Raw genomic sequence first — 12693 nt, 5'->3', positions numbered from 1 at the left:
CTTTCACAAAGTAACGTATATTTCTTTACATTCCAGTCCAACTAACTCCCAGGGTAACTACAAAGCTCAGATTAAAGCTTCTAAATGGAAATGTCTGCAGGACCAGCCTTAATGATTACAAAGTGGAAGGAATCAGGCATAGTGTGTTGAAAATGCAAACGCTACAGAAAGTGACCTGCAGTTACCTGACTTATTTTGGCATGCCAGTTTTAATAGCGGGTGTGACTGGCGGGAGGCGGTAGGTGCTCACATCTGCCAGAACAATTGCCTGAGGCTCCTGGAACCACCCTGAGAAGCAACCAGGAGGAGGAACTTGGACAAAGAAGCTGAGCTAGAAGTTAGATAGGAAGGCTGTAGGCACCCCCAGAGACCCTCCTGGGTCTCCTTCGAGCCTGAACCCTCAGGAAGGAGCTGGCTTCAAAGCCTTGTGAACTATTTAGAAACAGGTCTCACTGGGTCCCTGGTTCTCTTCCATTTGTGTACTTTGACTGCTCTCTCAACTGAAAAAGTAAATGAATTCAAATAATGACCTCAAATTGGGTAAAGTTCTAGAAAAAGTACTGATAAACTTCCACTACATTGACTGGCACTAGGCAAATGTTAGCAAGATAGAGGCATAAATGAGGAAATGCTCTATTTGTTTCCAGTCAAGCATTACAAAATTTGTCATACAAACTAATTTGTCGACATCAGAGGAATATATATTTCTGTGTCATAGACTTTCATAATGAACTAAGGGCTTAAGCACTGTTTGTTCTGTTGTGTGACCAATACAATTACTAGTAACGTTTCAGAAATCACATTAGACCTTTTGGGGGTTGTGTTTAGTTACTTCAAATTCTCAATGTCAAAATTTCAAAAGGAACTAATTTTGCACTAATGAGCAGACAACCTGAAGGGTTTCTTGTTTATAAATTAGGTTTGGTTTAATCTGGAGGAGTTCAAAGAAAGCAGCCATAGGACAAAATATCAGGGATGAAATCTGCCTTCTCAAGTCATGTTAAACAAAGAATTAACATGACTTACTGCTCCTGTTTTTCTGATTACATACCGTGTTTCTGTAGTGCTTAAGAGCCCTTCCGAAGGACTAAAGAAGGTCTGTTGTGTTAGGTGCTTTGTGAATGGTGAATGCATAAAAATCTTGCCCCGGACAGCTCAGACACCAGGTTTCAGGTAGCTTATGATGGGGAAGTATACAGAAACTATGGGAAAATACTAGTTACCATAGAAGATAGTGATTTCAGTACACCAGCAATCTCAGCGCTGTTTTGCAGGCATCACAGCAAAGAAAAGTCATAGGAAGGGCTTAACAGTGACTTTGGGGATCTTTGCTGCTCAGGCAGGAGAGGCAACACTGATAGTAACAAGGCAATGGAAACTAGTTTTGCAGGCGAGTTTAAACACAGAGGAGAAGGTGGAAACATGCAGATGTTACCATCACAATACTGAAAGAGAATTGCAGTTTTCAGCTTCGTTTAAGGAGAACGTGTTTATAATCTTTACTGAGAGCAGCCTTAGCAGAATGCAAGACACAGGAGCCAAACGAAGACGTCTGAGCACCAGGAGTCGCCGTGGACAGGACAGCCAAGGACCTGATCCACACATGGGAGAGGGGCAGAAGAGACTCGAGGCAAATTGGAGTCATTGGGAAGTTTACGGTGAGGAAAAGCATCAGAAGAAATAAAGACAAGTAGTAAAGGGGAGCTGAAAATGATTTGTGCAAGTGAAGAAGAGCCAAGCAAAGGAAAGCAGCCAAGAAATTTCTGTGTATGTCAGGAAAGTGAGAGAAGAGGGTTGTAGGAAGGGAAGGCAGCAAGATTAGGTGAGGGGAAGGACAAGTATTCTGTCAATTTTCTCTTTAAGGAAATCCACAAGATCCCACGGAGCAAGAAAAGTGGAGGCAGAACAGAGGAGGCTGTAAAAGAAATGACTCAAAGATAGTAGCAAAAGAGCAGACACTGTGAGCCAGCATTTCACTATAAAGCATAGCACTATTAATACCCACGTCTTGAAGGCATTACTTCATTTTTGCTCACTAATAGCAGACGGCTTTGGTTGAACTAGGAATGAGAGACTTTAGCCTTTTAAATATTAAATAAATAATTAATTTTAATTAATAACACAATATGATAGTAATATAATAACATGAATGAATGAATGAATAATTAAACAAATAAGTAACAGATTATTAAAGCATAGACAGCAGCACACCAGCAGGCCCTGTGGCCTCTTCTCCTCCCTCCCACGGGTTTGGCTGCCTGTGTGCAAGGCCAGCTCTGACATGGTGCAGCCGGGTAACCTCCTGCCAGGCAATGGTGACAGAGCTGGATGAGGAAGAGCTGGAATAAGCTTTGTCAGGGCCTCCGCACGGCGCTGCCGAACACCCAGGGATGGGGCTGCATATTCTATACAATCAGTGTGGCACGTGTTGGTACCCAGGCAGCCTCGGCTGTCACCCCTTGCCTGCCTGATGTTATCACAAGACATTACCATTTTTGCCACTCTGGCAAGCAGTGAGAAGGAATTAGAGACCCCCTGGATTTTATTGTCCTTGCTGGCCTGGCTTTACCTGAGGCAATGCACTGCTCTGATCCAGAAGAGATCTTACCCGGGTGATTAAGGCCATACCAGGAAAGTTCAAGCTGTGGAGTTTGAACTTTCTTCCATGAGGACAGCGGTGAACCTGACTCTCTCTCAGCTGCTGCCTTATATAACAGGCACACACTAGTAATCCTCCTGCACCTTGAAAGAAAATATTCAGCCTTGTGTTGGGCAGTGTGGCCTGATGCTGTCAGGCTGCATAACACATTTTTTAAAAATCCTGAAGGCTTCAGTTCCTCTAGGAAAATACATCTTTCCTCATCTAGTCACTGGACTCCAGTCTGGTTTCTCCTACCAAGGAGGCAGACAGTGAAGTGCATGGGGCCGGGGGTTGGGGAGGGTTGCATTTGTGTATGTGTGTGTGTGTGTGTGTGTGTGTGTACGCATGCGTCTGCAAGACAAGACCAGGAGCTGGCCAAGCAGGGAGGGAGTTAGCCATAATTTGGGGATGGGCACCTCATTTCCATCAACTTCTGGCTTTAGTGGTCTAAGACTCTTAAAGTATAGCTGCTTAGGGCCCTAGATATCCCCCAAAATGGTAGCTTAAATTAGTCCAAGTGTAGCAAAGAAACTATCTATCCTCTCCCCAGAGAAACTGTGACTTAGTCCTCAGCCACAAGTCTTATACCACTAGTTATGAAAAATTTGATCATTATCAATAATTTAAATCACACTTCAAAACAATATTTGGAACTTCAGAATTTGCCTTTACCTCAGAAATCAGGATCAGAGTATATGTTGATTTAAGGAGATGGGAAAAGAGTAATAAAATCTGTGTTCTGGAAGTATGTTACAGAGTTTAGAAGCAGAACAGACTAACTTATGGGGTGATGGATTAACTGCGTTACTCCCAGGATCATTATTATACCAAGCAGTTAGTACGTTTTGTCATGGGGAAAAGCATTACTTCTTCCAGGAAATACAAAGACAAGTTCTGGCATCTCTCTTCTAGCAAAAATCTGGTACTCTCAATTACTCTTTGAGTAATCATTCTTCAGTCAAGGCCCAGCAAATATAAACAGCAGTTCAAAAGGGGTGAATTGTGATGAGATTTATAGTATACTCATTGCAATTCTGCAGTGGGGCTGCATGGAGAATACAAACGTGGACTGAGATTACCAAACTTGCTTAAACAACTAGTAGTCCCAAAAGTAAAGGTATTGCAAGTATCTTTTGCCCAGAAAAGGTTTTAACTACAAGCCCAACTCAATTCTCACTAGGTATTTTTCTTATACCATTCTTAAGGGATCCAATTCTTAAAGTTTCTAACTGAACACTGTCAGTGTTCATGGCCATCAATCATTCCTTCAGCAGAGAAATTCAGAACACATTCCTCTCTAAGGACCATTAAGGTCAATGAGGAGCAGGAGACCGGTGGAGAGAGAGGTAAATACATGCAAAACTGCCACTGCTGATCTGGTTAACCAAGTACAGCGTACAGGAATCTAACTATTAAAGCAGTCTTTGTTGAGAAACCTGCTGTAGTACCCCTTTTTTATACCTTGAATGTCACAATTTTGTGAAAATATACTGATTTCATTTAACACACCTAACCCGGTGACTGTTGCATAAAAATAACCACACTATCTGTTAGAGCCTGCAAGGCTTCCACAGCGAGCTGAGAGCTTCGGTGCTTCCATTCATTCTGTATGAATAATGTATATAGCTTTAACATTTCAGAAATCTTATTAGCCCTCCTGTAATGGGGCTTCTGATTATCAGCACCAAAGCTTCTGTGCAGTTTCTTGTGTGATAAACGTAACAATGCAGTTTGGAATGCATACCTCCCTGCAAAAATCTATAATCACTGGGATTTGTGCAGGTGAACTCTGTAAATACAGAAGGAAAGGAATTTCCCTGCCACCTTAAGAGAAAACGTACCTTGGCAGCTCTATAAGTGGAAAAACAAACATCATTCTTCATCTTCCCCCTTCTAAATAGGCTTACACTTGTGTTTTCGTTTGTCAGTCCGTCTGATGTCTAGTGTACATCTAATACTGCATGTGTATTACCAATTATCAGCTATTTAAGAAGCAAAGCCAAAAGCTGGTTACCACTGTGTGTTTTCACCAGAAGGAACAAATAATCAAAATCCTGGCCTGAAACTAGTCTGTATTTACGTAGAAGTGTATCTCTAAGATACCTAGCCTACTTTTGTTTGCTATCCTAGAACGACAGTTGAATGTGGACAAATCAGGAAGCTGGAATAGAGGTACAGTGGGTTCTTCTCGCTGCTGTGGCATTGGTGCAATGCTACCAGATATGCATGGAGCCATGTGCAACAATTTCTTCTGCAGAGCACGTCTTCAGCCCTTCACGCACAGCTTTGTTATTCTGTATGCGAATAGGGCTTATGGGCACGATAACGCTTTTGACCGGTCTGTGGTTTCATAAAGCTTAGTTAAATTTGCATTTTAAATAGAGAGCTTTGAATCCATGGATGAAAGATATTCTAGAATAAAATGCCTAAATTTCAGAGAGTAAAATCCAAACATTTAAACATATTCAACTAACTGCCTCTAGTCCTCATCAGCTCTCTCAGTGAATAAACAAAAGAATAGACAATGCAATGGACACAAAAGAATAGAAAATACTACGAGGAAATGATTTTCATCAAAAAAAGAAAAAGTGAACAAAATCTTTCTGCCTCCAAGCAAGTGATCTCTTGATAAAACATCATCCCATAGAAGCCATGGTTTAATCATTTGCATCTACCTCAGTGCTGCTGATCTTCATTTAAGTCAGTCAGTGATGCTTCCCCTGAGTGGACCACAGCACCTACATAAGCCTCCTCAGAAGCAGCTGGGGACTACTCTTTGAAGCAGCCAAAGCATTGGCTGAGAGTATTGTTAGAATCACAGAACTGCAGAATGGTTGAGGTTGGAAGGGACCTCTGGAGATCATCTAGTCCAACCTCCCTGCTTGAGCACGGTCCTCTAGAGCATATTGCCCAGGATAACATCCAGACGGGTTTTGAATATCTCCAGGGAAGGAGACTCCATTACCTCTCCGGGCAACCTGGTCCAATGCTCTGTCACCCTCACAGTGAAGAAGTTTTTTCTCAGGTTCAGGTGGAACTTCCTGTGGTTCAGTTTCTGCCCATTGCCTCTTGTCCTGTTGCTGGGCACCACGGAGAAGAGGCTGGCCTCATCCTCTTGACACTCCCCCTTCAGATACTTGTACACGTTGATCAGATCACCTCTCAATCTTCTCTTCTCCAGATTGAACAGGCCCAGCTCTCTCAGCCTTTCCTCATAGCAGAGATGCTGCAGTCCCCTCATCATCTTTGTAGCCCTCCGCTGGACTCTCTCCAGGAGTGCCATGTCTCTCTTGTACTGGGGAGCCCAGCACTGGACACTGTACTCCAGGGGAGGCCTCCCCAGGGCTGAGGAGAGGGGCAGGATCACCTCCCACCACCTGCTGCAACACCAGAGTGCACTTCAGGCACCCCAGGATCCCACTGGCCTTCTTGGCCACAAGGACACACTGCTGGCTCCCGCTTAACTTGTTGTCCACCAGCACTCCCAGGTCCTTCTTGGCAGAGCTGCTTTCCAGCAGGTCAACCCCCAGCCTGGACTTGGGCATGGGGTTATTCCTCCCTAGGTGCAGGACCCTGCACTTGCCTTGGTTGAACTTCAGGCCCAACTCTCCAGCCTGTCCAGGTCCCTCTGAAGGGCAGCACAGTCTTCTGGTATGTCAGCCACTCCTCCCAGTTTAGTATCATCAGCAAACTTGCTGAGGGTGCACTCTGTCCCTTCCTCCAGGTCATGGAGGAATACATTGAACAAGACTGGACCCAGCACTGACCCCTGGGGGACACCGCTAGCTACAGGCCTCCAACTAGACTCTGCGCCATTCACCACAACCCTCTGAGCTCGGCCATCCAGCCAGTTCTCAAGCCACCTCACCCTCCACTCATCTAGCCCACACTTCCTGAGCTTACCTAGGAGGATGTGATGGGAGACAGTGTCCAAAGCCTTGCTCAAGTCCAGAAAGACAACATCCACTGCTCTGCCCTCATCTACCCAGCCAGTCATTCCATCCGAGAAGGCTATCAGATTGGTCAAGCACGATTTCCCTTGGGTGAATCCGTGCTGACTACTCCTGATCACCTTCTTGTCCTCCACATGCTTAGTGAGGACCTCCAGGAGGAGCTGTTCCATCACCTTTCCAGGGATGGAGGTGAGGCTGACAGGCCTGTAGTTTCCTGGCTCCTCCTTCTTGCCCTTTTGGAAGACTGAGGTGACACTGGCTTTCTTCCAGTCCTCAGGCACCTCTCCTGATCTCCAGGACCTTTCTGAGATGATGGAGAGTGGCCTAGCGATAACATCCGCCAGCTCCCTCCGCACTCGTGGGTGCATCCCATCAGGGCCCATGGATTTATGGATGTCAAGTTTGGACAAAAGATCTCTAACCCGATCCTCCTCAACCAAGGGAGAGTCTTCCTTTCTCCAGCCTTCCTCTCTTGTCCCCAGGGTCTGGAATTCCTGAGGGCTGGCCTTAGCAGTGAAGACCGAAGCAAAGGCAGCATTCAATAACTCTGCCTTCTCTGTATCCTTCGTCACCAGGGCACCCGCCCCATTCAGCAGCGGGCCAGCATTTTCCCTAGTCTTCCTTTTGCTGTTGAGGTATTTGAAGAAGGCCTTCTTGTTGTCCTTGACATCCCTTGCCAGATTTAATTCCAACTGGGTCTTAGCCTTCCTTGTCGCATCCCTGCACACTCTGACAACGTCCCCGTATTCCTCCCCAGTGGCCTGTCCCCTTTTCCACATTCTGTACACTTCCTTCTGCTGTTGGAGTTTGGCCAGGAGTCCCTTGCTCATCCATGCAGGTCTCCTGCCCGCTTTGCTGGATTTCTTACTCAGAGGGATACACTGATCTTGAGCCTGGAGGAGGTGATACTTGAATATTAACCGGCTTTCTTGGACCCCTCTTCCTTCTAGGGCCCTGTCCCTTGAGATTCCTCCAAGTAGGTCCCTCAAGAGGCCAAAGTTAGCTCTCCTCAAGTCCAGCGATGCAATCCTACTCGTTGCCCTACTCCCTCCTCGTAGGATCCTGAACTCCACCATCTCATGGTCACTGCAGCCAAGGCTGCCCCCAACCTTCACATCTCCAACTAGACCTTCTTTCTTTGTTAGTACAAGGTCTAGCAATGCACCTCTCCTTGCTGGCGTCTCCACCACCTGGGTCAAGAAATTATCATCAATGCTCTGCAGGAACCTCTCAGACTGTTTGTGCCTAGCTTGTGCCTAGCTGTGCTGTCTTCCCAACAGATGTCAGGGTGGCTGAAGTCTCCCATGAGAACCAGGGCCTGTGATCGTGAGGCTTCTTCCAGCTGTCGGTAGAAGGCCTCATTGACTTCCTCTTCCTGATCAGGTGGCCTGTAGTAAACCCCCACAACAGTGTCACCCATGTTAGCCTGCCCTTTAATCCTTACCCATAGGCTCTCAACTTGCTCTTCATCCACCCCGAGGCACAGCTCCACACATTCTAGTTGCTCCCTCACATAAAGAGCAACTCCACCACCTCGCCTTCCTGGCCTGTCTTGCCTAAAAAGCACGTAGCCATCCATGACAGCATCCCAGTCATGTGAGCTATCCCACCATGTCTCTGTAACTGCAATGAGATCACGGCCCTGCGACCGCACACAGATCTCTAACTCTTCCTGCTTATTCCCCATGCTGCGTGCATTGGTATACAGGCATTTCAGAGAGCCAGGCAAGCATGCAAGCTTCTCAGGAGAGGTGCAAGAGGATCCTCCATAGCCATGTTCCATGCTGTCTCCCCTGGCTGTATGCACCCGCTGGAGGCATCCTGACTTGAGCGGTGTTTTAAAGGATAGAGAGCGCTGTTTTGAAGGACAGTTAGGATAGAGAGGAATCCTTCAAACTTCAATTTGTAAATCATACATGCATGGAAAGGGTTTTTAAATATTAGGAGGCATTTCCATATTGACATATGAATGTATCTATTTAAGCAGTTTTCCTTCTATTTTTTAAAATAGCATATGGAATTCAACAAATTCAAAAAAAGATAAGAAGAGGTCTTGATTTATTTTTAATACTATATGAATCCATTTGTCATATAATTTGAATTACGATCAATATAGTATCATCCCATTACTCAGCACGGGAGCTGTCAGGAACATATGAACAGATTACTGAATTTTTCTGTGGTATTTCTGACACTTAGCATAATTATTCACAAAAATAGTTACTGTAGAAGACAAGCAACCGGATTCTTGTTAGTTGGGACGGGGAGAAAATAGAGAAAACATTTCTGCAGTAATACATTACAGGACACACATATTTATTCAGATCTTTCAAGAATTGGCACTGTATATATGCAGCGACTTTTCAAAAATGGATCTCTGCATGAGGCTAGTGGCAGGGGGTCATAATGGGAGCTTTTGTTGATACAGGACTAGGAGAACTCTAATTTTAATCCAGTTGATAAAAGTATGAAATGCTTTGTGTTTCCAGTTTGATTTCCAGCTCCGTTGATGACTCTATTGAAAAGAATCATTGCTTGTGTTCCAACTTTGTCCATGCAAAGTATGAGCTATTTATTAGTTTGATAAAGTGTGTCATGTCATCACTAGACTCTTGACCAAGCAAATGTTTGCTGCTTAGGCAAACATGTTATATGTATATATATATATATATATGTGCTTAATTTTACTGCTATGGGTGGCCCTGCTGAAGCTATTCTCATCAGCAAAGTTAAGCATTCACAGATATGTGACTGATGACAATGATTCGGCCTGCAGTTAGACATGGACAGGTAGTGAAGGGGGCTTGTGATGGGTTTAGAACTCAGCTGTCAAAAAATATTATATTTTCTAGTCAGATATAGTTATGGAATTACATTTCTGACTTTCAGCTCAAAAAGATATTTGTAACAACTCTCTGAGTACTGCTTTGTGTTCTCTGTATCTCCTCAAGGAAAACATTTAGAAAGACTGTTATAAAGATAAACGACATGATTTTCAAAACATAGAGCGAGAAGAGAGGGGAGAGTTCTTTCTATTGTACAAAAGGGGTATGAGAATTTCTAAAGGGTCCTCTGTGCTTAAGTATGAAATGGTAAAAGCATGATTTTGCAAGGAGCTTTACTTTCCCTGTATTTAGTTCGAGGAACAAATGTTCATGTCTCTATAAAGCTAGAATGTTTGTGATTTGTCCCAGTGGAAGGTAAAAGAAGAAGTAAGAGCAAACTCTTGTGTAGAGTTTCTTGTGTTCTGACCCTACACCTACAACAAATCACTGCAGTGGAATCATGAATTAGATATAGCATCCTATCCATTTATTGCATAGCTAGGAATACGTGAAACACTTCAAGAATAAATTGCAAGCCTCAAGGCACGCTTAGAGATCTTAAATTAGCAAAAACAAGTTTAAATATAGCTCCGGATATGGAACACACAGCTGGCTCATCATATTAGCTTAAATCAGAGCAACTCTTCTGAAATAAATGAAGCGAGACCAGTGAATACAGACCATCAAATGTGATCTACGACCCCCTCCTCTCTTGCCAAACTACAAAATTAGATCAATGGTTGTGTTAGTGAAAAATATTTATGTAGAAGCAGTCTAGCATAATTCATAGTAGCATGTAGACATCCACAAAAATTTTCAGCATATATACTCTTTTCTGTTTAAAGAATCTGGTCCTCATTCTTGCTCAAAAACACTGTATTAATTGGAAATTTTAGCACAACCAGGGGAACTAATGATAGGAACTGAATTTAAGTAGTCAGAAGACTTTTAGTACAGGAATAAACCAGACTCATTCACCCTCAGAGAATCTAGCATTTGGGTAGAATTAAATTTAAAAATTGATAGGCAGAAGAAAGGTACAAATCAGGGTCCTATAGCCTTTACTGAGCTAAGTGTTTACTTATTCATCGGTGAGCTTTCCAATTAATGAAGAATGATATCTTCAAGTTCATCTTATTCACACGGAACTAAAGAAAATTAGACATGGAAGAGATTTTCAGAAACGTTGGGATCTGTCTCTGTGCCCCATGCTACAAACAGGTACTCCTACATCACTCCTGACAGATGTTGAGTATCTTTTTCTTAAAATCTCCATTTGCAGAAAACCTCCGTTAAAACTCTTTGGGCCAGTATCTCTCCTGTTCCCTTGGGCACAGAGGTAGGGAGGAGAGGAAAGTGAGACATCCGTGGAAAGGGTAAAAGAAGTCCGCAAGTCAGTCAGCAGCAGCTGTCCTCCAGCAAGGCATGGAAGTGAGAATGGTCTGTGACCACTGGCTGCGAATGTTCATGGGAAGCGGGAAGCTGATAACTACCATTAAACCCTGGCACAGAGCAGTTTTTCCTGGGGATGCACGAATATGATTTCAATGTAAGGGGGCCAATGAACCAAAAGGAACTTACACTTTCAAAAACCTGGAGAAACGCTATCTTTGGACATCTATTCGTGACTGTATCTTCCAATTGCTAGACATTCTTTTTCTCTTAATTGTAATATAAATGCTCCTTGCTTCTATTTAAACCTGTTATTTTTTAGTCCCTCCACAGCAGACATTAGCAGTAGTTCGTTCTGCTCCCTTTGTGGCTGATTTTTAAGTATCTGACAGTAATAACTGTATCACTTCTTAGTTGTTTCTCCTCATGTAAAATGATACCTGTTACTGCCAAGGTTTGACATTTCCCTTACAGATTGGAGACTTGAGATGTAACTGCCAGCTGATTAAGATGTTTATTGATTAATGAAAACACTACAAGGAAATTGGTAAAGCACAAAAATGATCAATAATTAAGCTAGCTAAAAACATACTGCTGATATTAATTCATAATTATATGACTACACAGACTACTATGTACAACAATTAAGCTGTTAATTATTGGTCTTAAATCTGACGAATCACGTATATAGCCACTATTGAATTACAATTCTGTAAGTAATAAGCTGCATGATTATTTCTCCAACATCAGATCTAATGGACATAAACCTGATGGAGAGTCTAGCAGGTTGTCCCAGAGGTTCCCTTCCAGCATCCCAGTGAGGCTGGGTTTCACTCGTCACCTTTGTGATCATTTGTAAGTATCTGTGCTCCTGCCATCAGGTAAATGTCCTCTGTTGTTCTGTTACTGATTTCATACCTTATTATCCATTTTTTCTGAGCTTGGGTCCACCTTTCTGCCACCTGTGCACCTCCTTTTCTCTGCTCAGACTCTCAAATAAACAACCTGCTCCTAGTCCAGTTTTGCTACGTCATACCCAAATTTGGTATTTTTGGTACCATAACCTAGGCAATCTTGGTCTCATATGGTATTACTGTTATGGTTATCTTGCTGTATACAAGTAGCCTTGCTCCCTAAACTCACCTCTCATTGTCTAGTTCATAGTGGCTGGCCTTAGTATACCTCATCCAATTACTAGACATAATTATTCTGCTCCAGCCTCGAGTCTTCTACCTAGCGCTGAGCACAAGCAGTTCTTCTCTTATGCAACAAGATTTTACATACCAGAGCAGAAGAGTAGCTTGTTTTTCACACTTCTGCTTTGCTCCCTAACGCTCCTCTCACTCACAATACTTTAAAGCCTTCAGTCTTTCCTGATGATTGTTCTCATTGCTGTATTCATTTTAATTGGTCTGCATTTCTCTTGATCCACCGTACTCGGTATGGTCTTGCACACAGTTTTTCGTACAGCTTTCAAGTAGTTTCAGTGATGACAAATTTTCTTAGGTGGATTGCATGAATATGTAATGAAACAATGTCAAAACATACAAGACACCTACTAATTTTCGCCCACTCACAAAGCTCATCATTATCTTGTCCTAGAAGGAGGTTAGATAAGTCTGACGTGATTTGTTCTTGAAAAAAATCTATTTCTTAGTTATTTTCTAATTTTCACCAGCGCTTTTATAATTTATTCCAGAATTTTCAAGAGACAGAAGTTTAACTGACCAATCTGCAATCCTCTGGACCACTTTTTGTCATTTTTAAAGACAGCTATATCTAGACTTTTCCATCTTTTCACAAGTTTGCCCATCATGCACAATTTTTCAGATAATCACTCTCTGTCCTGAAATAGCCTTGCCCAGTTGCACTGAGGCTAGTG

This window comes from Struthio camelus, chromosome 3 (genome assembly GCF_040807025.1).
Source record: "Struthio camelus isolate bStrCam1 chromosome 3, bStrCam1.hap1, whole genome shotgun sequence".
Taxonomy (NCBI): domain Eukaryota; kingdom Metazoa; phylum Chordata; class Aves; order Struthioniformes; family Struthionidae; genus Struthio; species Struthio camelus.
Note: the sequence above shows the minus strand (reverse complement) of the source record.